The sequence below is a fragment of the Heterodontus francisci genome, chromosome 15 (genome assembly GCF_036365525.1).
Source record: "Heterodontus francisci isolate sHetFra1 chromosome 15, sHetFra1.hap1, whole genome shotgun sequence".
In the NCBI taxonomy this organism is placed as follows: domain Eukaryota; kingdom Metazoa; phylum Chordata; class Chondrichthyes; order Heterodontiformes; family Heterodontidae; genus Heterodontus; species Heterodontus francisci.
In genome coordinates this window covers 88,398,581-88,404,784 of record NC_090385.1, presented here as the reverse complement: position 1 = coordinate 88,404,784, position 6,204 = coordinate 88,398,581, and positions in this window count along the sequence as shown.

Here is a 6,204-nt window from a genome sequence, read left to right as displayed (position 1 = left end):
CCCCACCTACACTAGGAGCAATTTATAATGGCCAATTTACTTATCAACCTGCAAGTCTTTAGCTGTGAGAGGAAACCGGAGCACCCGGCGAAAATCCACACAGTCACAGGGAGAACTTGCAAACTCCGTACAGGCAGTACCTAGAATCGAACCCAGGCGGCTGGAGCTGTGAGGCTGCGGTGCTAACCACTGCGCCACTGTGTCGCCTTCTGAATGAAAATAATATAACTGCAGATTCCTTTCCAACTTTAACATAGAGATTAAATACAGCAGCCCGAAACTACAATATTGAATAAGTGGACAGTCCCTTTGTTTAGGGGTGCAATTTTTATTGTGAGGACTGAAAATGATAAAACCTATTTGCATCTTCCCTTCTTCACGAATGATCTCTGCAGCAGAATTGCTTCGTGTTACTAGTAGTTTCTAATTAAATCAACCAGATGAACAATGTGGTTCAAATCACTAGAGCCCCTTAAAAGAGGGTAACTCCATCCAGCTGAGAGGGCAGACAGGTTTGAACATAGCATCCAAAAGACTGCACTGCTATGACAGCCTAGGTTAGGTGCTCAGGTCTGGGGCTTGAACCACAAACTTCTGACAGAGCCACAAGAGCTGTGGCTGAATCATAGCTGATACCTAATAGACAAAATCACTCAGAAGAAAAGGCAAGAGAAAAGATGGAAAATGTAGAGGAAGACGGGGAGAGAAGGATGTGAGCTGAAAGTTGATATATTAACATCACTGGCTCACGATCTGTGTCTCAAGTGACAAATGAAACTCTCCCAATTACAGCCAGCTTGATACTGTACAGCAGAAGAGGACAAGGGAACTCACAGAGGTAGATCTTGCCTTTGGGCAATAGTGTAAAGTGGGTGTTTGCAATTTGGCAGCCTACTTTACAACTCTCGTCACTGACCCCAGTGGAAATAAAGATTCACCATCACGCAAAGTCAAAATGACCTCCTTGTGTCTGTTTTGGTTCCCTGAATTCCACTGCCTTCCCCCACTCTCTCCCCCATAAGGCTGCACCTTCCTTCACGTCTGGGATTCCGGACTGAAAATATTATACTTCAAATTTGCTCGATCTTTTCAACTACAATGCTGTTAATACAGGTTGGTGTTCAATCACATTTATTATGACGGGTGTAGGACTTTGATTCACCCGAGCTCGTAAAACCACTGAATCTTTCAAGGGAATGACAGAAGTGAAGGAAGGTACAAAGTTATGGGGGAGAGCTTGGGGGAAGGCAGTGGAATTCAGGGAACCGAAACAGACACAAGGAGGTCATTTTGACTTTGCCTGATAGTGAATTTGCAAGCACCCACTTTACACTACTGCACAAAGGCAAGATCCACCCCTCTGAGTTCCCTGGTCTTCTTCTGCCCTACATGGGTTCTACATGAAGAGAACTAAATCTTGATTCTTCCATTTGTGAGCTGACAGCTCTGGGAGCTTCCTAATAGTTGTGCCACTGAGTGTGACATTACTGAATTAGGTCAGAGTCCTTTCAATGGCTGTAACAAGCGGTTCGTGCTGGAAGCCCATTTAATCAAGTGGCCTGCCTATAGTTAATGCTGTACTTTGACAGTTCTACAGACTGATAGCACAGCACATCCATGAACTTTATAAACCTGTGTTGCAACCAGGTGAGAAAGAGGTCTGGGGTTCCTTTTCAGCCTTCACCTGGTCTTACTGTAACAGGGTTTAATTTTAAACACACCTTGTTTTTAGCTCTCCCTTGTTGAATCCTTGTTCACCGCTTTCCAATTATAAGGCAAAGAAACCAGCACAAACAGGCTTTCTTAGGTTTAAAGAAGAAAAGTAGAAATTTATTAAACTTAAACTTAAACTCTAATTCGGTTGATGCCTACAGATACACGATGCGCCCACTCTAGCATGCATACGCATTACTCACATGCAGATAGAGACAGAACAGAGCAATATCTGAAGAGTTGTTGTTACGGTTCTTCGAGCTCACTGTAGAGTCCTTGATTGTAGGTAGATCTTGCTTTTCGTTGAGGCCCAGTATTCTTCTTAAACCTTGTTCACTGTCGGAGATTTTTCTCTCTTGAGGTTTATGTGTCTTCAGTGGATTCAGAGGCTTGTGAGAAAGAGATGGGAGCAGACAGGAGAGAGATCTTCTCAGTTCAGGAGCAAACAGCTTTCTGCCAAACTGTTTGTACGAATTCAAAACACTCAAGTTGCCCAGCAGGTTAGTCATGTGACTAGCTGGTTTGACCATGTCCATTTGTGTATTCGGCCATCTTAGCAGTCAACCTGGAATTCGAGCTCCCCCAACTTCAATGTCTGGTGATCAAAAGTCCATTGTGGGTTGAATGTCAGGGAATGACTGCTTTGTCCTTCCAAACACTGTCTGTTAATATGCAAATGTCTTTTCCAGCCACGGCTGATCTGCTTAACAAGTCCTCCCCTCAGTCCAGTAACAGTTTACAATCAATGTTTATGACAAAATTAATGTGCCTCATTCTTGGCAGGTGGGGGCCTAGCATGACACCTGCCATTCCAGGTTATTACTGAGTGATGTGTCACAACAGTGTATAATGCACCTTAGGAGGTTGCAGTTTAAGATGAACGTAACACCAGAAATAATCTTGAATCCCTGTGTTATTCCTTCCTTTCAACCAAAATTGTGCAGGGTGGGGTGGTTGGCAAGATGAGGACGATAAGCAGGTAAATGGAGTTGAGATATAGATCAGCCATGATTGGACTGAATAGCAGAAGACTGGCAATATTGGCAATATTCTCCCAGTCCATGGAAAATGAAATGAGGCGTGGTCTATATCAGGCTCCAGGCCTGTGAACTCCCCCTCCCCCGAAACCCATCAATCAATGTGACACCGAACCAAGAGCCCCACCCCAAAAATTAAATCACATCAAATAAATGATCATTTTTAAAAAGTGTGAAACATGTAGTTATTTCTAGTTAATATAGTTGATACCTTTAAGTGATTAAGATGTAGGAAGTTTGGAATATTTCCTGGGACACTGAGCCTTTCTCTGGTCTCCTTTCTCTCCCTGCCTGCAATAAGTGGAGCCAGTGTCCAGTCTCCGTTTCCAGCATCCAGTCCGGGAGCCACCTCACTCCAGGCCCAGGGGCCACCTCACTCCAGGCCCCGGGACCGCCTCACTCCAGGCCCCAGGGCTGCCTCACTCCAGGCCCAGAGACCACCTCACTCCTGACCAGGAACCACCTCACTCCAGGCCAGGAGCCTCCTCGCTCTGGCCCGGGAGCCACCTCACTCCAGGTCCAGGGGCCGCCACACTCCAGGCCCAGAGGCCGCCTCACTCCAGGCCCAGAGACCACCTCACTCCTGACCAGGAACCACCTCACTCCAGGCCAGGAGCCTCCTCGCTCTGGCCCGGGAGCCACCTCACTCCAGGTCCAGGAGCTGCCTCACTCAATCTGCACTTCTTCACTTCCTTCTTTCAGGTGAGCGAGTCCGATCAGACATCCTTTCCATCCACTGACATTCAGCCACGTTGTCCCACTGTTTGCTGTGCAATTCCGGCCGCTCGTTCTCTCACCTGCGCGGTGAATCCCTCCTAGTAACCCGGCAGCCTCAGGAGGAGAGAGGGGGCAGTCAGCGGGGTCCTAACCCCCCATCCCTACCCCCCAGGCTGCTCCTTCTCCACTGAGTGAGGTGGCATTACTCTGGGGTCTTCAGTGAGGCTGCGGAGATCTCAGGCTCCAGTGAACCACATCCAGCCATCCCATTATTCTCAAATCCCATCACCTCCCAACCATTGAACCATAGAAAAGTTACAGCACAGAAGGAGGCCATTCAGCCCATCATATCTGCACTGGCCAAAAAAACTAGCTGCCCAATCGAATTCCACCTTCCAACAGTACTTCAGGTGCAGGTCCAGGTACCTTTTAAATGAGTGAATGCCAAGCATCACCACCTTCTGGGTTAAGACGTTTTCCCTCATGTCCCCTCTAATCCTTCCACCAATCACCTTAAAGCTGTTCCCCCTGGTAATTGACCTCTCAAAGAACAAAGAACAAAGAACAGTACAGCACAGCACAGGAACAGGCCATTCGGCCCTTCAAGCCTGTGTCAATCTTGATGCCTGTATAAACTAACACCTTCTGCATTTCCGGGGTCCATATCCCTCTAATCCCATCCTATTCATGTATTTGTCAAGATGTCTCTTAAACGTCGCTATTGTATCTGCTTCCACACCTCCCCTGGCAGCAAGTTCCAGGCACTCACCACCCTCTGTGTAAAGAACTTGCCTCGCACATCCCCTTTAAACTTTACCCCTCGCACCTTCAACCTATGTCCACTCGTAACTGACTCTTCCACCCTGGGAAAAAGCTTCTGACTATCCACTCTGTCCATGCCACTCATAACTTTGTAAACCTCTATCATGTCGCCCCTCCACCTCCGTCGTTCCAGTGAAAACAATCCGAGTTTTTCCAACATCTCCTCAGAACTAATGCCCTCCAGACCAGTCAACATCCTGGTAAACCTCCTCTGTACCCTCTCCAAAGCCTCCACGTCCTTCTGGTAGTGTGGCGACCAGAATTGCACGCAATATTCTAAGTGTGGCCTAACTAAGGTTCTGTACAGCTGCAACATGACTTGCCAATTTTTATACTCCATGCCCCGACCGATGAAGGCAAGCATGCCGTATGCCTTCTTGACTACCTTATCCACCTGCGTTGCCACTTTCACTGACCTGTGGACATGTAAGCCCAGATCTCTCTGCCTGTCAATACTCCTAAGGGTTCTACCATTTACTGTATACCTCCCACCTGCATTAGACCTTCCTAAATGCATTACCTCACATTTGTCCGGATTAAACTCCATCTGCCATTTCTCCGCCCAAGTCTCCAACCGATCTATATCCTGCTGTATCCTCTGACAATCCTCATCATTATCCGCAACTCCACCAACCTTTGTGTCGTCCGCAAACTTACTAATCAGACCAGCTACATTTTCCTCCAAATCATTTATATATACTACAAACAGCAAAGGTCCCAACACTGATCCCTGCGGAATACCACTAGTCACATTCCTCCATTCAGAAAAACACCCATCCACTGATACCCTCTGTCTTCTATGACCGAGCCAGTTCTGTATCCATCTTGCCAGCTCACCTCTGATCCCGTGTGACTTCACCTTTTGTACCAGTCTGCAATGCGGGACCTTGTCAAAGGCTTTACTAAAGTCCATATAGATAACATCCACTGCCCTTCCTTCATCAATCATCTTCGTCACTTCCTCAAAAAACTCAATCAAATTAGTAAGACACGACCTCCCCTTCACAAAACCATGCTGTCTCTTGCTAATAAGTTTGTTTGTTTCCAAATGGGAGTAAATCCTGTCCCGAATAATCCTCTCTAATAGTTTCCCTACCACTGATGTAAGGCTCACCGGCCTATAATTTCCTGGATTATCCTTGCCACCCTTCTTAAACAAAGGAACAACATTGGCTATTCTCCAGTCCTCTGGGACCTCACCTGTAGCCAATGAGGATGCAAAGATTTCTGTCAAGGCCCCAGCAATTTCTTCCCTTGCCTCCCTCAGTATTCTAGGGTAGATCCCATCAGGCCCTGGGGACTTATCTACCTTAATGCTTTGCAAGACACCCAACGCCTCCTCCTTTTTGATAATGAGATGACTGAGACTATCTGCACTCCCTTCCCTAGGCTCATCATCCACCAAGTCCTTCTCTTTGGTGAATACTGATGCACAGTACTCATTTAGCACCTCGCCCATTACCTCTGGCTCCACACATAGATTCCCATCTCTGTCCTTGAGTGGGCCAACCCTTTCCCTGGTTACCCTCTTGCTCTTTATATATGTATAAAAAGCCTTGGGATTTTCCTTAATCCTGTTTGCCAATGACTTTTCATGACCCCTTTTAGCCCTCCTGACTCCTTGCTTAAGTTCCTTCCTACTGTCTTTATATTCCTCAAGTGCTTCGTCTGTTCCTAGCCTTCCAGCCCTTACGAATGCTTCCTTTTTCTTTTTGACTAGGCTCACAATATCCCGTGTTATCCAAGCTTCCCGAAACTTGCCAAACTTGTCTTTCTTCCTCACAGGAACATTCTGGTCCTAGATTCTAATCAGCTGACGTTTGAAAGACTCCCACATGTCAGATGTTGATTTACCCTCAAACAGCCGCCCCCAATCGAAATTCTTCAGGTCCTGCCTAATATTGTTATAATTAGC